Genomic DNA, 27079 nt, shown 5'->3' with positions numbered 1-27079 from the left:
TTATGTGGTTAATATAAACAAAGGCAACCAATGACAATGCAGTTGTGATTTGCAATCATGATGGGCAAACTCGAACTTCAAAATCTACAAAATTCAAAGATAGAATTATGTTTCTCCCAAGTATAAGTCAAAGCGAAAAGAAAAAATATATAAAGGACTTGGGATCATTAGGAAAACATATGATGCAATAATGTTTTGAATAGCTTAGGCCTAATTTGGACCAAAATCAAGTCACTTTGTTTTTAGCTTTTGATCATATCAAAATAGCTAGTAGGCATGTTACTCAATCTAATTGTAGCTATTTGCAACCATTTTTTCCTTATTAAGGAATGAAACAAGGAAAAACTACATAAATAAAATTACAAAAGGATATATGATCAGATATTGATTAACGTTGAAACTACCAATGAGAATAAGATTTAATTTTTGAGATAGACAAAAGAAACAATGAGTCACATACTTCATCATGTAGAATTACGTAAAAACTGGACAAATGTGTTATGCTTTAGACATGTCTTGCCATCTCTACCAAAAAAGTACTCCACCAAGCCCCCATTCTCTATAGGCACTATAACTTTAAGGCCAAGTCTTCATCTTTCATTGTGGCAAGCCCCTTGTCTACTTTGTGCTCACATCAATGCCATCATTTTCTTGAATTTGTCCTTATCTATTTCTATGTTAATAATATAAATTGATACTGTGATCATTTTTTGCTAAAGCGAACATATCATCAAAAACTGATCAAGTAAGAAAAGACAAAGCATTTTGAAGAGTTTTTTGCTACCTGATAGAATTAACCTACATATTATTGTTAAGGTCGAACATTTTAAAAGCCACTGAGAAGCTTGATTCAGGAATGCTAAGAGGTATGGCAAAAAAGATGTACCTTAAAGTGAGGAAAATGAAAAGAAAGCTTAAGGATCTTAATTTTTTTAACATTCAAGAGCTTAAAAAAAAAGAAGATTGTGTTTGGCCTGAACAATAAACACAATAATACAAAAGTAATATATCACAATAAACTCACAACAATAGACAATAATAAAAAATATATAAAAAATAAAGCACACCAAGATTTACATAAAAAACCCTCCAGTATAGAGAAAAAAAATCATGAACCAACAGAAAAATTTTCACTATCAAATAATTAATATACAAAGTTTTTCTCTAGCAAAACTAGAGCTAATCAATAATTAGAGAGACAATTGAAGAAATCCTACTAAATAAAAAACTTAACAAATACACTCTAGATTTGTTTCTAGAGAGCTTCAAACTCGATCTTTACTGTTCAGAATATAGAATTTTGAATGATAAACCTGCTGATAAAATTTTAGCTTAATCGAACTGCGGATTAACTTTTATTTAACCAACTCTTCCTTCTCCCTTTTTTTTTTTATTTTTTGGTTTTACTTTTACACCTCCTTTGTTTCTCTTTTTTTTTTCACCAAAAACCAACCCTCACCATTTATTATGTAGGGGTCTCTTAAAGAAGCCTAAAAACACAAAGCTCATGGCTTTTGAATAGTCAAATAAACTATGAGGTTGGACCCCACTTTTTTAACAATCTCTCCTTTCAACCTATTAGGAGGAGTTTTATCACCATAGCAGTTTCATTTAGAATTTACCTTGGCCAAAGAACCTATTTCGATCAAGTTACTGCAGAGCTCAAGCTTCTCCCTAGAAAGTGTCTTAGCTAATATATCTGTTACATTCTTATCAATATGAACTTTTTTCAACAACATTTGTTGTTCCTTACTAAACGTAACCAGTAACATCTAACATCAATATGCTTCGTTCTAACATAGTACATGACATTCTTACTTAAATCTGAAGCACTCTGGCTATCATAAAATGTCAAATACTTTTTTTGATTTAACCTCAATTCAAGAAGAAAATGTTTCATCCAAAGTATTTTTTTACCTGTTTTGATTACTGTAATATACTCAGCCTTTGTAGTTGACAAAGTGACACATTTCTATAACTTAAACTACCAAGACACAGCTTCTTTTGCAAAAGTAAACAAATACCCTAAAACAGATTTTCTTATCATCAAGATCACTTATCATGTCAGCATCAGTAAACCTTTTTAGAATTGATTGTGAAATTTCATAACTCAAACATATATTTGAAGTGCCTTTTAAATATCTAAAAATCTATTTAATTGCTTCCTAGTGAACTTTTCTTGGATTAGAAAGAAATTTGCTCACTACATTAACTGCATGAGTAATGTTAAGCTGTGTGCAAACTATAAGATATATTAAAAAATCGACTGTAGAAAAATAAAGAATATGAGACATAGTTAGTTGCTCTTCTTTAGTCACCAGATAAGATTTTTTACTTAAATAAAAATAGTTAACAAGTGGACTGTTAACTGATTTAGCATATTATATGTTGAATCTACTAAACACCGGTTCAACATATTTTTTTTGTGACAATCATAACTTTTTAGCTCTTTTATCCTGGATAATATCTATACTGAGAATCTACTTTACTGGACCTAAATCTTTTATGTCAAAAGACTTAGACAATTATTCTTTCAACTTGTGAACCATACTAATATCTTGTCTCACAATCAATATACCATCAACATATAATAAGAGAATAATGAAGTTATCAGCAAACATTTTTTTGACATACACGCAAGGATCCATTACCGTTCTTTTATAGTTGTGGCTCACTATAAAAGAATCAAATTTTTTATTCCACTATTGTGAAGCTTGTTTCAAGCCATACAAGCTTTTTTTTCAATTTACAAATAAGTGCTCTTTCTCTTTTACTTTGAAACCCTTAGGCTGATTCATATAAATATCTTCTTGTAAGTTATTATGCAAGAATACAGTCTTAATATCAAGTTGCTCAAACTCATAATTCAAACTAGTTGCTAATCCTAGTACCACTCGAATGGAACTCATCTTTACAACTGAAGAGAAGATCTCATCAAAATTGATACTTGATTTTTGAGAAAAACTTTTCATTACCAATTGAACTTTGTACCTCACAGCTTATCATCATCTTTTTTCAACTTGAACACCAATTTATTTTTCAATAGCCTCTTCTCTTTCAAAAGTTTAACAAGATCATCTGTACCATTTTTTCGTAATGACTCCACCTTTTTTTTATTACTTTTAATCAGTACTCTTTATTCGAAATAGTCTACACATCTTGAAAGCTCTTTGGCTCTCTCTTACTGGTAATTAAAATAAAATTTAAACCTGGATACCTGGTAGATAGCATGTGTTGTCTAGTAAATCTTCTATGCTGAAACTTTACACCACCTGATACCAAAGATAGCTCCCCCTACTCAACACTCTTTGATGGAAATGATTGCTCATCCTACTCAAAACTGATTGCATTTGGCTCATCACTAACTGTGGCTAACTCATTTATATCCTCAAGTTCTATTTTTTGCATATTTTTATCATCTGTGGCTCTTTCTTGTGAAATTCTTATCGGTGTTGAAATATTACACTCAACAGTAACCTATGCAATCTTTTCATTTTTTTCAAGGTCTGTTATGATTTTTTTTTTCATGAAAAATCACATCTCTATTTTTTATTGCTTCTTCTTCACTAGATCCCAGACCTTATAACCAAATTCTTCATTATCATATCCTACAAACACACACTATGTGACTTTACTATCAAGCTTTGACTTCTGCTCTTTCGGCATATTCATGAATGCTTTACATCCAAAAATTTTTAAGTGAAAGTATAAAACATTTTTCCCTATCTGCACTCTTTCTGAAATGTCAAAGCCTAAAGGAACTGATGATGATCTGTTAAGCAAATAACAAGCTATGTTGATTGCTTCACCTCAAAATGGCTTTGGTAATTTTATCATTCTCAACATACATCTGATTTTTTTTATAATGGTGTGGTTCATTCTTTTAGCTACACAATTATGCTACAGTGTTTTAAGTTCTGTCATCTCATGCCTAATCTTATGTTTTTAACAGTACTTTTTAAAGTCTTTGGATGTATATTCCTTACCATTATTAGTCTGAATATACTTTAAGGCTAACCCTATCATCCTTTTCACCTTAGCATGAAATTTTTAAAAATATTACAATACATGGCTTTTGTTTTTTAATATATACACTTAAGTCTTATGTGAAGCATCATCAATAAAAGTAACAAAATACTTGCTACCACCTAATGACTCAATCTTAATGGGACCACATACATTAGAATAAATCAATTCCAATATTTTTTTTTCTGAGAACTATTATGAAAAAAACTCTATGATGCTTACCAAACACATAATGATCACATGAATCAAGAGATATATATTTGGTCAAGGGAATGAATGACTCTTTTGCCAAAACCTGTAACCATTTCTCACTCATGTGTGCTAGCTTCTTATGTCATAAGTTTACTGAAGAATCATCCTCAATAGCATTTATCTGATTGCCATTCAATTGCATCTATGTCTTATATATTGTGCAGTATAGTTTTTCTCTTACAATTATCATAGATCTTTTAAAAAGCTTTCACTATCTATTCTTTCATTGACTTTCATATCCTTTCTTATTAATGACATTAATAGCAAGTAAGTCCATTCTCATATCTGAAATGTATTTGACATCCCTTAAAGTTAACATGCAGCATGTACTAGTTAGTATAATAATATCATCAATCTCAATAATCTATGACACACTATTGTTTCTCATCTTAATGCAACCAAAGTCTTCTACTTTGTAAATTGTAAATAATTCTCTCTTAGAAACATAATGATATGCCGTTCCTGTATCAATTATCCACTCAATGTCGAAATCATCAACATGATTACAATCACTATGTATATAAATCAAAATAACTGAATCATTTTTTGAATTCACTACTGAAACATTACCATCATTCGAACTCTTGCTTCAAGATTTTACAGTATTATTTTATATGACTTGCTTTACTACAATTGTCATAACGTCTAGATCCGGAGATCTATCGCTAGACATTGACTTTTAAGAGTCGTCACCAATCATTTTTATCTAGGTGCGATTGGCCACCTAAAGAATCTGTCCTTTCAGGGAACACCTAAGCTTAAGGGTCCCTAAAAGAATAGGTTCAGGTCTACAAACCAGAACAGGGTTCGGGAGTTTGGTTACGTGTGAGGAAGGTTATAGCACCCTCACAACGCCCATCAAAAGATGGTACCAGCTTAAATTTGTGTTATCCAAAAGCCTTAAAATTTTATCAAGTAATTAATTATTGGAAATTTTTCTCAATTGACTCTAATACTTTTAGCAGAAAATTGAAAAAATTTCCTCACCTCAAGAGTATGCAAGAAAAACTACTGTTTCACTTGCAGAGGCTCCGTCGTCGGATTATTTAAAAGAAAAAAACAAAATCAAAATTAAGATAGAAAGGAAGGAAAGAATGATTTTTTTTGTAGGGAAAATTGATACTTTCAACTTTTTTCCAAAAATATTTTTTGGAAATTTCGATTTTCAAGGAAAATTGATACTTTCAACTTTTCCTCAAAAACCCTTTTTTTGAAAATTTATTTCTAAGAAAAATTGATACTTTCAACTTTTCCCCAAAAATATTTTTTTTGAAATTTTGATTTTCAAGGAAAATTGATACTTTCAACTTTTCCCTAAAAATATTTTTTTTTGAAATTTATTTCTGAGGAAAATTGATACTTTCAACTTTTCTCCAAAAATATTTTTTGGAAATTTATTTCTAAGGAAAATTGATACTTTCAACTTTTCCCTAAAAATATTTTTTTTTGAAATTTATCTCTGAGGAAAATTGATACTTTCAACTTTTCCCCAAAAATATTTTTTGGAAATTTATTTCTAAAGAAAATTGATACTTTCAACTTTTCCCTAAAAATATATATATTTTTTATTTTTATTTAAAGAAAATAAAATAATAAATAATAAATAAAAATAAATAAAAAGAATATTACATAAACCTAATCTAATAAATAAAAAATAAAATAAACAAATAAACAAAGAAAGAAAAAAAAAAAACTTGGAGCGGCTCGAATCGCGGCTCGGCTCGGCTCAAGGCAGGGAAACGGCTCGGGGGAGCGGCTCGGTAGCTTGGCTCGGCTCGGCTCGGAGGGGGGCTGGCACGCGCGGGTCAAAAAGCGGGTCGACGCCCGGGTCGAGTCGGGTTCGACAAAATGCGCGGATCCTCTGGGTTACTTAAGGCCAAAACGACGTCGTTTTAAAAGGGTATAAAAGGCACTTCCTTCTGTTTTTCGACATAACCCTTCTCCTCACTCTCTCTCTTCTTCCTTTTTCCACTCCCTTCTCTCTAAAGACTGAAGAACACCGGTCGAATTTTCGTCGGATTCTGGAAAAAGTCACCGGAATCTGGAAATTTCACCGGAAGTTGGTCGAAAAATCACCGATTTCTGGGATTCTTCACCGAAAACTGGGTTGGTCACCGGAAACTTCAAGGTTGGTCAAAATTTTCGTCGAAAAATTCAAACTTCGTCGAAATTTTCGTCGGAATCTGGAAATTTCCCAGAAATTTTCAGAAAAAATTTTTGCCAAAAATTTCTAAAAAATTTTTCTCACTCTCAGAACACTCTTAAACTTTTCTTAGCTTCCTATACGCCTCCTTTTCTCTCAAATCAGTAGCTTTGCTTACTGTTTTCTCTGTGTTTCATTATGTTCCAGGAGGTGCTTTATATAGGGATTGATCAGGAGTTTCTGATCAATCCCAATTCCCCTTTGGACGGGAATTCAATCTTTGAATCCAGTCTGGACTCTTCTGATTGAATTCTCACTCCCAGTGGGATTCTTCAACTTTCAATCCTAGCCCTCCAAAATAAAAATCAAAATAAAAAAAAACTAGATAATTAGAAAAGATAAATCAAAAGATATTATAGGATAAAAATAATAATAAAAAAATATCAGATATATAATCAGATAAGTAAAAATACAAAAATAAATAAAATAAAAAAGATTAAAAAAATATATATATACATATTAGTAATAATACATAAATAATAAAATACACATAAATATTAACAAAAAATAAATAAATAAATATATACATATATTAATACATAATAATAATAATAAATAATACAATACATAAAATACAAAAGAAGAAGAAAAAAAATACAAGATAAAATTGAATTGGGCTTACCTATTTGGGCTAGGCCTAATTGATTTGGGCCGGACCCAATTGGGTGTCTACAGCTGCCCCTCTTTGCACATTTTCTGTGAAACAAAAATTGCGCAAAGACGTAGACACCCAATCAAGACTCAACTCAACATTTTTTGGTTTTTTTTTTATTTTTTTTTTTGTTTTTTTGTTTTTTTTTTTTTTACCAAAGCTCCTCTAAACAGAGGCACCACGACTTTTGGAAAGTAAATTGCTCCTCTAAACAGAGGTACCACGACTTTGGAAAGTAAATTGCTCCTCTAAACAGAGGCAACGAACTTGGAAAAGTAAATTGCTCCTCTAAACAGAGGCACCACGACTTTGGAAAAGTAAATTGCTCCTCTAAACAGAGGTACCACGACTTTGGAAAAGTAAATTGCTCCTCTAAACAGAGGCAACGAACTTTGAAAAGTAAATTGCTCCTCTAAACAGAGGTACCACGACTTTGAAAAAGTAAATTGCTCCTCTAAACAGAGGCAACGAACTTGGAAAAGTAAATACTCCTAGACAATCATGTCCGAAGGAGTTGAAAGTTGTGTTTGAAGGGATTTCAGGAGATTATGCCCAAAGGTCTTATAAATCAACCCTGATACCAAGAGACATCCTATTTCAAGGATTAGGAACTTACCTGACAAGTTTCTTCTCAAACTTGCAAAGTCTTTTCATATCTGTCTTTTCCATGTGGGATGTTGGAACACCCCTGCTTCTTGAATTTGTACACTATACTTTCCTGAAAGTAGTGTATGCTATGCAAATGCATATGAATTTCAATGCATGCTATGCAAATGTTGGCCAATTAATTCCTATTCAATGTATGGTACTCAAGTTTCTCAAGCTCTTTTCTTGGGCATCAAGCCCTTTGATTCCTCAAAGATTCAATGGCATTGTTCTCTTAAGATCGAACCAGTGTAGCTCTTAATTATTTCTTTCATTCATATTCTTCCTGTAACAAAAATCTCTTCCCAAATTCAATGTCTTAATCAGGAGCTGAATATCTCGATTCTGCCTTTATCACTCTTGATTTATTCAATGTAATGTAAAAATCTTTTTATGTTGTTATTCATTCATCAATCATTATTTTTAACTCAAAAAGGGAGAATGCATTTGCACATTCCCTCCATGATGGGGTATTAAGAAGAAAAGGATATGAATGGTAGGGAAACAGTCATCAGAAAAAGGAGCAAAGAATGAAATAAAATGTTTCTTTATTAGCAAATGTCGATAAACTTTGGCCAAGAAAGAATTACAACGATAGGTATGGGGACAAAGCCCAAAATGAACAATAAGATAATCATGATAACACATCTAAAAGTTTTTTCTGAAAACTCAACCCTCTGATGTATTTAACAACTTGAAACTCTTCTGAATTTGCTAACCTTCATATCAGCAGACTTTCAGATTCGATGCTGTATTCTCCTTATCTAAGCCGCCTTTTCAGGTTTTCAACTTAGACAAACCCCCTATGACTCAAACCGTCCTTTTGGGGTTTTCGCCTTGAGTCCTCCTTGTTCACCTTTTTTCATCATTTTCATTTTTTCATTTTTCATTTTTTCATTTTTCATTTTTCATTTTTTCATTTTTTTCAAGCATAGTATTTCTTCACAGCATCAGAATTTACAGGATGGGGTAAATCATTTCCATCCATCTCAGTCAGTATCAACGCTCCACCCGAAAAGGCCCTTTTCGCCACATACGGCCCTTCCCAATTCGGAGTCCATTTTTCTCTACTATCATGCTGGATTGGGAGAATTCTTTTCAAAACCAACTCTCCTTCTCAAAAGCAACGAGGCTGAGTCTTTTTATCATGAGCCCTCATCATTCTTTTTTGGTATAGCTGACCATGGCACAGTGCAGCCAATCTCTTTTTTTCTATGAAATTTAACTGCTCATAACGTTCACGAATCCATTCAGCTTCTTCTAACTCAACTTCTTTTACAACTCTCAAAGAGGGGATCTCTACTTCCACTGGTAGTACAGCTTTCATCCCATAAACTAAAGAAAATGGGGTTGCCCCAGTAGAGGTGCGAACTGATGTTCAGTATGCATGCAATGCGAATGGTAACTTCTCATGCCAATCTTTGTAAGTCTCGATCATTTTTTCCAAAATCCTATTTATGTTCTTATTGGCTGCCTCAACTGCCCTATTCATTTTTAGACGGTATGGTGTCGAGTTATGATGCTTGATCTTATATTGAGCACATATTTCTTACATCATCTTGCTATTTAGATTCATGGCATTGTCTGAAATGATTTTCTCTTGAAGTCCATATCTACAGATAATCTCTTTTTTTATAAACTTACAAACCACGGAGTGTGTCACGTTTGCATATGAAGCTGCTTCTACCCATTTTGTGAAGTAATCTATCATCACAAAAATGAATCTGTGCCTGTTAGAAGCCTTTGGGGTGATTGGACCAATGACATCCATGCCCCACATTGAAAATGGCCATGGTGGTGCCATAACATGTAAAACAGACGACGGAGCATGAATCTTATCATCATATATCTGGCATTTATGGCATTTACGAGCATAATCAATGCAATCATTCTCCATCGTCAACCAGTAATATCTCGCTCTCATAATCTGTCTTGCCATCATATGTCCACTAGTATGTGCCCCACATATTCCATCATGCACCTCTTCAATGATTTTTTTCGTTTTAGTCTCATTTACACACCTCAATAGTACTTGATCCTTGCTTCTTTTGTAAAGGATATCCCCATCCAGGAAAAAGCTCATAGCCAATCTTCGGATGACCCTTTTATCATTTTCTGTTGCATGAACTGGATACTGCTGATCCTTGACATACTGTAAGATATCATAATACTAGGGTTTTCCATCTTCTTCCCCCTCTACATTAGAACAATACGCTGGTATATCCTTAATATCTAACTTGATGGGCTGAATGTCGGTGTCATCATTAATTCGAATCATTACAGCCAGAGTAGCCAATGCATCAGCAATCACATTTTTTTCTCGAGGTAAGTGATCGAACTGGACATCTTCAAATTGTTTCGTCAACTCTAGAATATACTTATGATATGGAACGAGTTTTGAGTCTCTCGTCTCCCATTCTCCTTTCAACTGGTATATAACTAGAGCTGAGTCTTCAAACACTTTCAGTGCTTTCACTCTTCTTTCTATAGCAGCTTGCAGGCCCATAACACATGCCTCATACTCAGCGATGTTATTTGTGCAATTAAAATTTAACCTCGCTATTACAGGGTAGTACTGTTCTTCTGGAGAAATCAAAATTGCCCCAATTCCATGCCCCAAGGCATTGGTAGCTCCATCAAAGTACATTCTCTAACATTTCTCTCCATGCTCCCTTTCTTCCAATTAAGAAATAGCCATCAAGTCTTCATCAGGAAATTCTAGCTTCATCGGCTCATACTCTTCAGTAGCACGATCTGCAAGAAATTCTGCTATAGCACCCTCTTTTATTTCTTTTTGGCTCACGTATATAATGTCGTATTCCGAGAGCATTACTTGCCATCTAGCGATTCTCCCAGACAAAGAAGGCTTCTCGAAGATGTACTTAATGGGATCTAATTTCGCTATGAGCCATGTAGTGTGATAGAGCATGTACTGTCTAAGTCTTTTGGTAATCCACGCTAATGCACAACATATTTTCTCCAATGAAGAATACTTGGATTCGTATTCCGTGAACTTTTTACTCAGATAATAAATAGCTCTCTCCTTCCGACTAGCCTCATCTTGTTGCCCTAGCACACATCCCATTGAATTTTTATATACAGTTAGGTATAAAATTAAAGGTTTTCCTGAAACAGGTGGCACCAATACTGGAGGGTTCGATAAATATTGCTTGATTTTATCAAACGCCTTTTGACATTCTTCATTCCATTTTCCAGGATTATCTTTACGAAGAAGCTTAAAGATAGGATCACATTTGTAGGTAAGCTGAGAGATGAACCGAGAAATGTAGTTCAATCTACCCAAAAAACTTCGAACTTCTTTTAGTGTGCTGGGAGGTGACAAATTCTGGATGGCTCGTATCTTATCGGGATCGACTTCAATTCCTCTTTCATTGACTACGAAGCCTAGCAACTTTCCTGACTTTACCCCAAAGGTGCACTTGGTTGGGTTTAATTTTAGCTGAAATTTTCTCAACCTCTCAAATAACTTTCTGAGGCTGGTGACATGATCTTCATCCTCACAAGACTTTACAATCATATCATCTACATACACTTTGATCTCTTTGTGCATCATGTCATGGAAGAGTGTTACCATGGCCCTTTGATATGTTGCCCCAGCATTCTTTAACCCAAAAGGCATGACTTTGTAGCAGAAAGTTCTCCACATGGTCGCAAAAGTAGTCTTTTCCATATCATCTGCAGCCATCTTTATCTGATTATATCTCGAGAAACCATCCATAAAGGAGAAAATTGAATGCTTAGCCGTGTTATCTACTAGTGTGTCAATATGAGGTAAAGAAAAGTTATCCTTTGGGCTAGCCTTATTCAAATCTCGATAGTCCACACATATTCATACTTTTCCATCTTTCTTAGGAACTTGGACTATATTGGCTACCCATTCTGGATACTTAGCCACTTGTAGAAAACCTGCATCGAATTGTTTCTTCACCTCCTCTTTAATCTTTAGTAGCATTTCGGGCTTCATCCGTCTCAGTTTCTGTTGAACTGGCTTACATTCTGGCCTTAGAGGCAATCTGTGCTCCACTATCTCTGTGCTCAACCCTGGCATATCCTGATAAGACCAAGCGAATATATCTACAAATTTTCAGAGTAGGTCTGTCAGTCGTTGCCTATCTTCAGATGAAAGTGAAGTGCCCATTCTGACCTCTTTCTTATTTTTTACATCTCTCAGATTCACTAAGTCCACTAACTCTTAATGGGGCTCAATCGACTTATTTTCTTATTCAATCATCCTCATTAGGTCCGGAGGCATAACATATTCTTCAGAATTCTCTTCATTATCAAATTCATCAGTATTAATTGAATTCTCAAAGCTAACCTCTTGATTGTTATCATGATTATCCTCATGTTCATTTAAAGACCTGTAATTGAATGAAATGGGATATGTTGGCAAGATGTGCTTGGGAAGATGGAAATAATGAAAACACAAGAAGAAATGAATGAAAATGCATACTTCCTAATTTTATTAAAAATAATAAATGATGAATGGCCCGAACAAAAAGATCACCCCAATGCCTTCGGCAATAGCTATTGGGATGCTACAATTACATTGCATCTAAATCAAAAGTCGAAGGCATCTCGATAGCACTCCAATTGTTCAGCTCATAATCTGGTGGACAGAGACGAACCCACTCTTCTTGATTTACCCTCACCTCATTTTCAACAGCATTAATGGCTAACTGGGCAAAATCATCTTTCATACTTTTTCTAGCATCTGGGTTCACGAATCCTCCAGGTCTGAAGGTTTCATATAAATGTGGGATAGACATCAGTCTTGGTGTTTTTCTTGATGGCCTCCTTTTGACTTCCCACTCTGCCATCTCATAGCCTAAGCCTGCCCTATCGCTATTGTCTGCTATTATTGGAGGTTCTTTAATTCCCTGTAAATTTTTGCCTAGCCCTAGTCCTGGACACCAGCCTTTATTGATGACTTGGCTCACCACTATCTTTGAAAAAGGCTGACTTTAAAATCCTTCACCTACAGTATTGACCAATTCAAAAGATCGATAGGAGCATTCCAATGCTTCTTCGACAGCCTCTATATATGGAGTGTTCAATGGTTGAGTCACCAGCATGTCTTCTTCTCCAACTGCTACTACCAATTGACCTTCTACATTGAACTTGATCTTTTGATGTAAAGTAAAGGGCACAGCTCCTGCCATGTGAATCCATGGTCTTCCTAATAAACAGTTGTAGGACGGAGAGATGTCCATCACTTGAAATTTTACATTGAAAGTGCATGGCCCAATTTGTAAAGGCATCTCAATATCTCTCAGGACTTCTTTTCTGATCCCGTCAAAGGCTCTCACAATCATCTGACTATCCTTCATATGAGAATAATCGATGGGTAGCCTTGCCAAAGTTGACATAGGCATGACATTGATGGCAGAACCATTATCGATAAGGACTTTGGCTATGATATGGCTCTTGCACTTTACTGTGATATGCAAGGCCTTAGCATTTCTCTTTCCCTCTAAAGAAATCTCATCATCACTGAATGAAATGTGATTTGGCATGACTAAGTTTCCAGCCAGGTGATTCATATATTCGACAGACACGTTATGTGCCACGTATGCCTGATTCAACACTTTCAGCAAGGCATTTCGGTGTGGCTCTGAATTCAGCAACAGTGATAACAATGAGATTCGAGCTGGCATTTTACTCAACTGTTCCACAATTGAATATTCACTATGTTTTACCAACTTCAGGAATTCACAAACCTCCATTTCTGATATTGGCTTTGGCTGATCTTCTTCAGGCTCTATCTCTGGATTATTTCGTCTTTCTCATTCTTTAGCCTCTCCCTTCTAGCCTTCTTTAGCATTTCTGGGGTGTAACATCTCCCACTTCGAGTAATGCCTCTTACACCAGTAATATTGAAAGCATCGGTTTTGGAGACCTCTTCTTTTTGCCCCTGCACTACAGTGTCACATCCATATCTCCAGGGCACAGCTTTATCATCTTTGTATGGAAAAGGAGTCGGGACTTTAAAAGTTATCGACCTAGGGAGGAGCTTGTCTATGACTGATTTTGGTTTGTTTCCACACCGAATTGTCATTGGTTTGGGGAACAGCTTTTCAGGCCTATCAGTCATGCACACCTCAGCATTCTTCAAACCTTTTTTTTCTTCGTAGACCTCCAACTGATGTGAATTCAGAAGTTTTTGCACCTCTTGGTGAAACTGTTTACAGGTCTCAATAGAGTGGCCTCTTGCCCCACTATGATACTTACAACTAGTACCAGCTATATATGCTCCATGATAGCTGTGTGGACTTACCAGTTGTATCATGTCTACTTTTTGTAAGACATCAAACAATTGATCGAGAGGTGTCTTAATATCTACCACTTCTTTCTTCACTTGACGCTCATACTCTTCACCTATAGCATTCACATTATGATTTGGCAAAGGATTGCCACTAACATTTGGTGCAGTCATCCCTCCAGTGTCAAAGCAGATCATCCCATCCTTGATCAACCGTTGCACTTTATATTTCAGAGTAGTGCAATTTTCGGTGGAGTGACCAGCAATCCCATAATGGTAGTCACAGTGGGCGGTAGGATCATACCACTTGGGGTAAGGTGGCTTGAGGGGTTTCAATTTACTTAGAGTAATCAAATGATTATTGTAGAGCTCCTTGTATAATTCTGTATAGGTCATGGGAATAGGGTCAAAAACAGGTCTTTCACGAGTGGTTCGTTGCTCCCGCGAGCTACCAGCAGGGTTAGTTGGGCGAATTTATGGTTTTGGGGTGGGTTGAATGTTAGAACTGTACATGGTGTTTTGGGGTCTATAAGAGGTTTGATAGGTTTGGGGATATGGTGGTTGGTATGGGTGAAAAGAAGTGTTATTTACAGTGGGGTGATAGGGTAGATATTCTGGTGAGGGGTAGGGCGAATAACCCCTAAGTTGCTGTCTATCAAAGCTTACAGCTTGAGCTTCAGTTTCTTTTTTCTTTGGGATTCTTTTGCTAGATGCTTCATTCCCTTTTAGCTTGCCATTCTTGATGGCGCTCTCAATGATTTCTCTTGAAATTACCATATCGGCAAAATTTTTTGTTGCATTCCCTATCATCTTTTCATAATAGGAAGGTTTTAAAGTGCTAACAAATAGCACTGTAGTTTCTTTCTCGGTCAGAGGAGGCTGTACCTGAGAAGTAATATTTCTCCACCTCTGGGCATACTCTTTAAAAGATTCGTTTGTCTTTTTCTCTAGATTCTGCAAAGACAAACGATCTGGAGCCAAATCGATGATATGTCGATATTGACTGATAAAGTCATACGCCATATCGCTCCAAGAGCGAATACGAGTCCTGTCCAGCTGAACATACCATCTGGCCGCAGAGCCAGTAAGACTGTCTTGGAAAACATGCATCAAGAGTTTCTCATCCTGTGCATGAGCTGCCATCTTCCTACAATACATGGTGATGTGGGTTTTGGGGCACTTTGTACCGTCATACTTTTCAAATTTTGGTGCTTTGAACTTATGAGGGATAACCACATCAGGAACTAGACAGAGCCCCCAGCATCAACTGACCCATAGAAGTTAAATCCTTCCACAGCCCTTAGCCTTTGCTCTAGCATGCTAATCTTGGAACTTTCTTCAGCTTCCACCCTTATCTTTTCCTTTTCTTTTTCTTTTAAATCATCTAGATCAGGAATTGGTTCTACTGCCTTTTCAGCGAAGACAGGATTTATATAGCTGTTATACTGCCCTGGGTTGAAAGCTGATGGCATTCCAGAATAGGCAAAATGTTATGGCGGGACCTCTTGGGTAGACTGGGCTTGAGGTGGGCCAAAACCTGGAGGGTACAAAAGGTCAGCCACTTCTTGCTGGCTTGTACTTCCTTCAACTCCCTTTCCTTTATTCATGTTATTAAGAGCTTCCAGAATCTTGCTTAGCTCACTTTCAATCTTTTTCTGTGCTTTTTTTATCTTTTCAAATCTTTTCCTGTACTTAGCTCACTCTGAATCTTGTGTTGAATCGATGGGTAGGGTTTTCGCTAGACCGAGCTATCCTGGAACCTTGAGTACCATATCTTAGAATCAGTAAATTGGCATGATCATCACATGGTTATTTTGTAAGTGTAATGAATGAGAATGCAATGAATGAGAATGTAATGAATGAGAAATGCATGTATGCAAAGAACATTTGCCTCAAAACGGTATTCAACTAAAAAATTTCATTTATTCCAAAAAACTTTGGTCTACATTGAGTTTATCATCCTAGCATTATAGCCATAAAATTGTTTGATCTGTTCATACTGGGCATTGACTTCTTCTATGAAGTTCAAGAGATGCTGTCCATGTTCTCCTACTGGGGCCACCACTTATCTTAATGCCTCTGCCTCTTCCACCATCTCTCTTGCCTTACACACCCCTTTATGAATTAGGGTTGTTAAGTGCTCAATGTATTTCTGCCTCCCTAGGTTCTCTCTTTTACCACACCAAACTTGGTATGATAATTCTCTATGTTCTCTAACTAATGCAGCAATGTGGTCTCCTTGTTCATCCAACCTTTGACTTAGCCCGCTCAAATAACTGTTTAACATGTTAATTTCTGCCTGTGCTTCAGTACTTTCTTCTTCCAATTCGGCATACTCTTGCTTCAGTCTTGTGTTTTCCTTAGTCAGCTCGACAATGGTTATCTCTTTAGCCCTTTCTCTCACATATAGCCTCTTATGCTCCTGGTGTAACCTTGCTAGATCTTTAGTAGCTGTATCTCGTTCTCTAGCAATCTTATGAACTTTAACTTCATAATTTTCAGCTCTACCTTTCCACTGGGCTTTTTCTTCTTGAAGTTCTTGAATCTCTTTCTTTAACTTGATCTTTTCAAATTCAAATTCTTTTGTTGCCAGCTTCAACTCTGATGGTATCTCTTCAAGCTTTTCTTCTGTCGGTGGTTGAGAGACTTCATAAGTGAATACCATTTCTTGTCTTCTCTTTGTTCTCCAAACCAAGTAACCTAGAGTGACTTTTTCAGTGAATGGTCCAGGACTCACTCTTTGGGGATTTTTCCATGCTTTGATCATTCCATTCATCCTCTGAAATGCTTTAGGCTCACTGTAAGAGAAATCTAACTGATGAAGCCCATAAGTCATAGGAATAAACTGTTCTCCCCCCAATTGTCTCCTCACTAAGAGCGGTGCATAATTCGTCACTCTCCATAAACCCAAAAGTGGAACCACTGTACTATCTCCACATTGGTATAACATAGGCTCTCGATTCATCCATGGGGCTAACCATCTCACCCTGGCACCTTCTAACTTTTGCAAGAAAGTTATCCATTCTTGTTTAGACTTCTGCTTTGACCACCCACTTTCACAGAACTCTTTGATCAGAAAGCGATTACGGATATAAATCTTCGAGAAAGCACCATTTCCTTGTTCAAAATGGCTTTTCATCCACACATATAATAGCTGTATGCATCCTATGAAGCGCCTTCCATTCCGATGATAATAACTCAAAGATCTGATAGTCTCTGCTAATATTACCGTTGAAGGATTACAGCCATTGATCACACTCTCAAAGAAATCAACCACTGCTATCTCAATATGTCCCAAAACCTTTGGAAAGATTACCAGTCCGTATATAGCCAAGGCAAATATGTCTAACCCTCGTTCTTCATCGACGTGTTGCATCAGAAACTCATGAAAGAACTTCCAAGGTAGGCAAACCTGTTCTTGTTTCTTCTTTGTATGAGAATCCACAACTTCCTTGTCTATCCCCATGAGTTGAGCCAGACTTTTACGAAATCCTGACTTATGTTTTTTTGACATATATCTTGTCAGGAGTCTTTAGATGCAAACCCAATAAGACCAAATATTCTTCTATGGTGGGAGTCATATCAGCTTCATTAAAGATGAAACACCTGTATGCAGGATCCCAAAACTGTGTTGCAGCTCTAATTAGTTGATCATCAACAGCCACTGCTAGAAGGTGTGCTATATGCCCATGTTTCTGGCAAAACTGCTCTTGTCTTGACGGACTCATCTTCTTCCAGATATCCACTAAATCTTCTAAATTATTCTGTTTGAGAAGGATGTTTCTTGAGACAGAGTAGACTCATACCCAATTGGCAAGTAATCTCTCATCTTCAGTTGAGTCTTTTCTGATAGGGCCCTTACTTCGTTAGGTGTCTCACAAGGTGCTAATACTGATGAAGAGCAAACTAGGCGTTCATTGGTGTCCATGAAAAAAATTTGTTGAAGACTGTTTTTCAAGCAAATGTTCTTTTATGCAACTTTATGATATGCGTATGAACCAATGCAAAAGAAATAAGAAAAAGGTTAGTATACCCAAAAAAGAATAAATAACTAACTAAATTTAAACATCACACAAAGTAAAAGGGATGAATCCTATGCTTTTGGTTAATTCTATCAGGGAAGAGTGATGGCTCTATCTATGGGTTAAGCACTCTTAAGGTTCACTATATGTGATTTTAAGGGTCAAAGTCTAAAGGTCCTCAAATTGTTCCTTACATCTTTGTCCATCACAGACTAGTAAGGCACCCTAATCCTCACCCATTACAGGCTACAAGCGGAAAAGGTTCAATTTGAGTGGGAGTATTTCGCTAGCCACTACGGAGGCATTAGACCTCACGAAAGCAATAGGTACTTTACTCCCTCCTAGAGGGACGGAGCTCGGGTGTAGAGCTCATGTTATGCAAATGCACATGAATGACATAATTAACAAAGTAAATAAACATGAATGAATAATAACACATATATACAGAAGGGTTCAATTTTATTACGCTTTTGGATAACACAAATTATTTGCTGGCCTGACTCTCAAAATCCCCAGTGGAGTCGCCAAGCTGTCATAACATCTAGATCCGGGGATCTATCGCTAGACATTGACTTTTAGGAGTCGCCACCAATCATTTTTATCTAGGTGCGATTGGCCACCTAAAGAATCTGTCCTTTCAGGGAACACTTAAGCTTAAGGGTCCCTAAAAGAATAGGTTCAGGTCTACAAACCAGAACAGGGTTCGGGAGTTCGGTTACGTGTGAGAAAGGTTATAGCACCCTCACAACGCTCATCAAAAGATGGTACCAGCTTAAATTTGTGTTATCCAAAAGCCTTAAAATTTTATCAAGTAATTAATTATTGAAAATTTTTCTCAATTGACTCTAATACTTTTAGCAGAAAATTGAAAAAATTTCCTCACCTCAAGAGTATGCAAGAAAAACTACTGTTTCACTTGCAGAGGCTCCGTCGTCGGATTATTTAAAAGAAAAAAACAAAATCAAAATTAAGATAGAAAGGAAGGAAAGAATGATTTTTTTTTTGTAGGGAAAATTGATACTTTCAACTTTTCCCCAAAAATATTTTTTGAAAATTTCGATTTTCAAGGAAAATTGATACTTTCAACTTTTCCTCAAAAACCCTTTTTTTGAAAATTTATTTCTAAGGAAAATTGATACTTTCAACTTTTCCCCAAAAATATTTTTTTTGGAAATTTATTTTTCTTTTAAGGAAAATTGATACTTTCAACTTTTCCCCAAAAATATTTTTTGGAAATTTATTTCTAAGAAAAATTGATACTTTCAACTTTTCCCTAAAAATATTTTTTTTTGAAATTTATTTCTGAGGAAAATTGATACTTTCAACTTTTCCCCAAAAATATTTTTTGGAAATTTATTTCTAAGGAAAATTGATACTTTAAACTTTTCCCTAAAAATATTTTTTTTTGAAATTTATTTCTGAGGAAAATTGATACTTTCAACTTTTCCCCAAAAATATTTTTTGAAAATTTATTTCTAAGGAAAATTGATACTTTCAATTTTTCCCTAAAAATATATATATTTTTTATTTTTATTTAAAGAAAATAAAATAATAAAAATAAATAAAAAGAATATTACATAAACCTAATCTAATAAATAAAAAATAAAATAAACAAATAAACAAAGAAAGAAAAAAAAAAAAAACTTGGAGCGGCTCGGATCGCGGCTCGGCTCGGCTCAAGGCAGGGAAACGGCTCGGGGGAGCGGCTCGGTAGCTTGGCTCGGCTCGGCTCGGAGGGGGGCTGGCACGCGCGGGTCAAAAAGCGGGTCGACGCCCGGGTCGGGTCGGGTTCGGCAAAATACGCGGATCCTCTGGGTTACTTAAGGCCAAAACGACGTCGTTTTAAAAGGGTATAAAAGGCACTTCCCTCTATTTTTCGGCAGAACCCTTCTCCTCACTCTCTCTCTTCTTCCTTTTTCCTCTCCCTTCTCTCTAAAGACTGAAGAACACCGGTCGAATTTTCACCGGATTCTGGAAAAAGTCACCGAAATCTGGAAATTTCACCGAAAGTTGGTCGGAAAATCATCGGTTTCTGGGATTCTTCACCGAAAACTGGGTTGGTCGTCGGAAACTTCAAGGTTGGCCGAAATTTTCACCGAAAAATTCAAACTTCGCCAGAATTTTAGTCGGAATCTGGAAATTTCCCAGAAATTTCCAGAAAAAATTTTTGCCAAAAATTTCTAAAAAATTTTTCTCACTCCCAGAACACTCCTAAACTTTTCTTAGCTTCCTATACGCCTCCTTTTCTCTCAAATCAGTAGCTTTGCTTACTGTTTTCTCTGTGTTTCATTCTGTTCCAGGAGGTGCTTTATATAAGGATTGATCAGGAGTTTCTGATCAATCCCAATTCCCCTTTGGACGGGAATTCAATCTTTGAATCCAGTCTGAACTCTTCTGATTGAATTCCCACTCCCAGTGGGATTCTTCAACTTTCAATCCTAGCCCTCCAAAATAAAAATCAAAATAAAAAAAAACTAGATAATTAGAAAAGATAAATTAAAAGATATTATAGGATAAAAATAATAATAAAAAAATATCAAATATATAATCAGATAAGTAAAAATATAAAAATAAATAAAATAAAAAAGATAAAAAATATATATATACATATTAGTAATAATACATAAATAATAAAATACACATAAATATTAACAAAAAATAAATAAATAAATATATACATATATTAATACATAATAATAATAATAAATAATACAATACATAAAATACAAAAGAAGAAGAAAAAAAATTACAAGATAAAATTGAATTGGGCTTACCCATTTGGGCCAGGCCCAATTGATCTGGGTCGGACCCAATTGGGTGTCTACAACAATGAAAGCATTTTACTTTATCTCTAGACTTGGATCTATGTTTAGACTTACTATGGCCTTTGAAGTTATAATCTTTGTCGATATTTTTACCCCTGTTCTCTATGATCAGAGCTTGATTCTCAAGGTCTGAATCTTTTTACCTTGCTTCTTTATTAAGCATATTGTCATTTACTATCTCTAATGTTACCTAGTAATCAAGAGTTAAATTAAGAACAGTCACAACTAGAATATTTTAGTTATCTAGCAATGAACCCAAAAGAAAACAACACTTTTATTTCATCATCTATCTTAAGCTTTATAGTAGTCATCCGATTAAATATATCTTGAAAATCACTCAAGTACTTTGTAATCGATCGTCCATTCTTGTACTGTAAAGTTGCAAGCTTTTTAACAAGCATAATTTATTCATACTTATTTTTTTCTTATACAATACTATCAATTTTTCTCAAATAGTATGGGCATCTGTCTCATGCACTATATGATAGAATATGTTGATATCAACCCATTTTTTTATTGTATCCAGCATTTTTTTGCCTAACTTCTTTCAAATGAAATTCATCTTTCATATCTACCGATTTAGCTGAATCACCCAATACTGATTCATACAAATCTTAATATTACAAATGACCTTTCATCATAGGCTTCCAAATTAAATAATTTGATGCTGTTAATTTTATCATAAAACTTGTATTATCTTTTATGATCTCAAACAGAATTTACTTTTGTCTTAGGCTGCTTCTGTATTGATGTCTCAAAATAACCCTTACTCTGATACCATTTGTTGGGCCTGAAACAATAAACACAATAATGCAAAAGTAATATATCGTAATAAATCTATAGCAATAGCAATAATCAATAATAAAAAAGATAGAAAAAATAAAGTATACCAAGATTTACATGAAAAATCTTCTAGTATAGAGAGAAAAAAATCACAGATCACCAAAAAAATTTTCACTATGAAATAATGGATATATAAAGTTTTACTCTAATTAAAACTAGAGCTAATCAACAACTAGGGAGCCAGTTAAAGAAATCCCATCAAATAGATGACTTAACAAATATACTTTAGATTTGTTCTTAGAGAGCTTCAAACTTGATCTTCATCATTCATGATGTAGAACTCCGAATCATAAACCTATTGATAAAATTTCAGTTCAATCAGACTACGAATCGACTTTCGTTCAACTAACTCTCCCTTCTTCTTTTTTTCTTTTTTTCTTTCTATTTTTTGGCTTTATTTTTTCTCTCTTAGACGCCTCCTCTATTTCTCCTTTTTTTTTTTTTCATAAAAAACCAACCCTCACTTTTTATTATGTAGGGATCTCTTAAGGAAGCCTAAAAATACAAGACACATAACCTTTGAATAGTCAAATAATCCATGAGACTAGACCCTATTTTCCTAACAGATCGGAGTTAATTCATAACAAGTTCATGTAATAAACAAAAATTCATGACGGACAAGCATGAAGAGATAATTGAAACTTACTCTCGAAAAGATATGAGACCATCATTGTTGGTATCAAAAAGCATGAAAAATTGTGTAGGGGACAACGTAATTCCCCAGGCCCGCTCCCCTCGTAGAAAGCCCTCTCTAACACGATTTGATTCCGATGGAGGAAATACAGGAACCAGTGCCCGCATCACGTCTGCTGGACGTCTCCTGCAGGAGTTCTATGGGACGCAAAGTAATCGAAAACCTGATTGATAGAAAGAGTATTTCGCTCAAGGATTTTTTAATAAAAAAATACGAAATGAACATGGAATGAAATGGTAAACGCTGCACAAGGTTAACAATAGAGATTGGGTAAAAAAAAATCAATGAAAAGCCTGTCAGAAACGTTCAATTAATTCTCCACGAATTGCACTCTCTGCATTGAGTAGGGATTTCCATATGTTCAAAACGTCATTAATTTGGAGGATAAGGATGGACATTAAAAGTTCGGATCCTTTTAGATTATACTATATTGTAAATAGCCAATTGTAATTATCCTCAGAAATTATCTCTAATAACTTGCCTAACTGAACATGTTTTATGTATTAACACTGCAAAACTACGTTTCTGGAAGAGTTTTTACCTTTTCAGGAGGACTTTGCATCCGTATGCGTTTCTCGTAATTGAAGAAAGCTCTTCTCCTGTATGCTTCTCCTTTAGAGCACCGGTTCAACTGCGGTGTGTAATGATGTCTGAATTGCCCATTAAGGGCTGACTCCGCCAGGCAAAGGCAAGAAGACCACTACTGTCATGTAATTGATGATCAGTGGACTCTTCTTCCTCTACTACTGAGACTGACCGACCGGCTAAGAGGGTGGTAGAGGCATTTTAAAGGATATCGGGGGGAAGATAAATAGAACCTAGAAGGAAAGGGAAAAGCTTGTCCTCCTCGGACATATTCTTGATGTCAAGCATCAAGGAACTGAATTCTTTCACATATTCCCTCACCGTGCCAGTATGCTTCAATTTCTTGAGTGAGTCTCTCAATTGAAAGGAGTCCAGTCAGTGCAGATAAGTTAGAAAAGCCAGTTTCCCAAGATTACCTCCAAAGAAAAACTTGGATTTCTTCTGGGGAATAGCCTGTTCAAACTGAGCATTGGCATCCGTCGCCCATGTTGCCCCAATCGGGGCATCCGCCAAAGAAACCCCTGAATGAGGCAAGTAGCAAAAGCCTAAACTAGACCCAATGATCAAAACCCCAGAAGAGATTGATCTCAGTAACTCTCGACTCTTGTTGTCACCACCAGAGCCAGACCCACCAGAAGAAGGTTTTAACAAGCTCAGTGGAGATGAACCAGAGTCCTGTGATTGGTTAAACACGGGACGAACACTATTCGGCCGTTTATTAGCAAGCACTACCGGTTTGATTAATGGTGAGGATTTCCTGAGAGATGGCAAAGAGAACATGGTACGATGTCTCTTATTGTATGCTTTAGTGCTTGATTTTTTACAGCTGATGACACAAGCTTGAAAAGGTTTATAGAGTTTATGGAAAATTCGGATGCTAGTACTTTGAGTACGGTCGATTTTGACCGAGAAAAAGGGCTGTTTTTAGAGTTTGATTTAGAATAGTAATATAATAGTTTGCATTACTGTAGAGGCATTTTCGATGTACGTTGACGCCTTGATGGTTAATTTGTTTATGGGCCGGTTTGGGTAAGCCCAATCAGCATTTCAAAAGTTTTGTTCAGGATTCAATTAGTTCGTTTGATTCTAGTGATTCGAATTTTTTAAAAATTATAGTAAAAAATTTTAAAATTTTGAAAATATGAAAAATATTATGATTTTAAATATATTTTAAAATTAAAATTAAATAAAAATAAATTTATTTAATAATATAAAATTTTAAGCCTAGTGAAATTCAAACTCCAAAATTCATATCCAAGAGCTTAGCCAATCTCTAACTGCTAGAAATTGTTGCCTTGTTCGGAGGAAACATGGTGCCTCTCATGCTTCCAGATGTAAGCACCCACTGTGCCTGGGGGAGGGGTAGATCATTTAGGTCTCGCAAGTTGCCTTCTGCCTGCCAATCCTGATGGTGGCGGTGATGAAGAGCTAACATCAACGGCTGCTTACATAGAGATAAAGAGCTTTCCCTCCAGCTGTCAGGAGTTGTTAAAACATTGAAACGGGACACTTTCCCCTAGGTCGAGGGACGTATCTGCATAAACTTTTACTCTTTTCAGAGGTTTGAGATTAGGGTCGGCAACGGGGGATGGTTTTGTTCTTCTCAAATTTGATTTAATTTTATATTTATTAAATTTAATTTTAATTTGATTTGAATTTTTTTTAAAATTTTTTATATTCGAATTTGATTCGATTTAATAATGTATAAATTTTATTTGATTCAAAATTAATAAAATATTATTTTTTAAAATATAAATATTTAAATATATAATTATATAAATATATATAATTAAAAAATTAATTAAAAAATTTTTTTTATATAATATCGGATCGAATTTATCTAAAATTCAAACTCGACTTGACTTAATCCTACCACTTTTTAATATTATTCGATTCAATTCAATTCGAAATTTGATTTTCAAAAATAAAAATTCGACCCTATAAACTCGAATCGAATCGAAATTTATCAAAAACGAGTGGGATTGTCCACCCTATTTGAGATTCAAGTTTTTAATTCTCGTCCCCTTGTACTCTTATGTCGAAATATCATAAGAAAATTACAATGCAGTCTTTGTGTAGTGTAGGGGCAAGAGAAATGGCAGAATAAATTTAAAGTTTCATAACAAAATCTCGAAAGACATATAGAATATTGATTATAAAAGAAAAGAATTATGTTTCTTACATAATTCAAAACTTAGCATCTTTAGGAAGATACTCTAACTGTTACAAGTTCAAAAATTCATCTCCAAAATTCCGGATTCTAATTTTGAGATGAACAAAATAAATTTTTATAAAAAGAAAGTTTATTTCCGTGATATAATTCTAAATTTCCATATACGAACTCAAATGAAAAAAAGAAAAAGAATAGTACTAGCTCGTGAACAGGTAAATTAACCAGATTGGAGACATTTTCAACCGAAAGTAGAGGACCAACCTCCAAACACATCAGATCATACGTTAGTGTTGTAAGATTTTTGACTTGCAAGTGAGTACAATATGGTTCCGTGTTGAATACTCCTCTCAACACGTTCATTCTCTAGGCGCACCATGTTGTAGGGACGCCCTTCTTATTGGTACTTTTTGGACAGTATATGTTCAACGTACAGTTGTTAAGTGCTAACACTGGTTTAGCTTGGGTGGGGAAGGGCTAATTTAATCGTGAATTGATAAGCACATGTTTTTTCAGACCCAATGCCAATTTGTAAACATTGTCAAGTTCAATCCTACACCGAAAAATTTTTAATTTCAAAGTTTCTCATGTTTGGATTGCTAATGCTCGGATCCATAGTTCATTTAGAATTAATTAAGTATTAGTACAAAAAAGAAAATTAAAAGAAGTTACTAATAAAATGTTGGTTTAATTGGTAAAAACTGTTTACATTAACTTAAAATTTTAAGTTCGAATTCAATTAATAATAATTTATTAAAATCATTTGAAATACATCATTTATAATTATTATTCTTAATTAAATATAATATATCTTACTATAATTAAAGAGATTAAATAATTTATTTATTTTTAAATTTTTCGTACTAAAAAAAATTCAATTCCCTTTTGCTCAAGTATAAAAAACAATTTGGGTAAAGATGGAAGAATCGGATCCCAACATTCATAATTACTATTCAAATCTTATAAAATATTTGTTTAAAATTGAATAAATATTATTTATCTTAACTAAAAGATTAAATAATTTATTTACGCATAAATTTTTCATATTTAAAAAAAGAGAAAAAAGTCACTTCTCCCTTGGTTTATGTAAAAAAAAAAATTAGGTAAAGGTGGAAGAATAGATCCCAACATCCATAATCACAATCTTATAATATATTCGTTTGAGATTGATTAAATATTATTTATGAATAAAAAAATTTATAAGATAATAATTTTAAAAGAAAATAAATTATTGATAGATAAATTTATATGTTTATAAATAATGGTTTCAAGAGAGCTTAGATACATAATATCCTCTTCAATTAAATATATAATAAAATGGAGAGATTTAAGGGTAGATTAGAAATTTTAAAAAAATATATAATCTCAATAGAAATAGATATAAGAGAAAAATGTAAAAAAAAAAAAATTAAAGTTTTATTGAGTAGGCATTCTATATGACTAAAGAAGAATAAAAAAGTCCATGAAAGTATGATGAATATTATGTTTATACTAATAAATTTTTTGTTATATGAGAACATAAATTGATTAAATTGAATTACATAAAATTATTATTTTTTATATGATTAATTGATTGTTTAATTATATTTTTATTAACTTAAATATTTAATTGATTAAAAATGTTTTAATCTAATAATTAAAATTAAAATTATCGTGACCTTAATAATATGATGCATTAATTGTGTAATTCAACTCATTAAGAAGAGAAAAGAAATGGTACTCTTTCCTTAAAAAAGAAAACAGGTTGGATTTATAGTTTGCCAATTAAATCATGTTAGGTGTATCCAAAATCTAAATCGTCAACATATTGACCGATATTACATAATTCTCAAATCAAAATAATTTTCTAGATAATGGCGTTGAAGAAAAGGAAAACATG

The 27079-nt window shown here is 34.4% G+C and overlaps 1 pseudogene; it reads right to left on the bottom strand.

The window, feature by feature from the left end:
• Nucleotides 1-23991, bottom strand: LOC149518524 (calcium uptake protein, mitochondrial-like; annotated as a pseudogene).
• Between the last annotated feature and the right edge of the window lie 3088 nt (nt 23992-27079).

Source organism: Durio zibethinus, chromosome 6, assembly GCF_047325235.1.
Source record: "Durio zibethinus cultivar Kanyao isolate XHJ-2024 chromosome 6, ASM4732523v1, whole genome shotgun sequence".
NCBI lineage: Eukaryota > Viridiplantae > Streptophyta > Magnoliopsida > Malvales > Malvaceae > Durio > Durio zibethinus.
The sequence above is the reverse complement of the archived record's forward strand: the minus strand, read 5'-3'. Positions and strand labels throughout refer to the sequence as shown.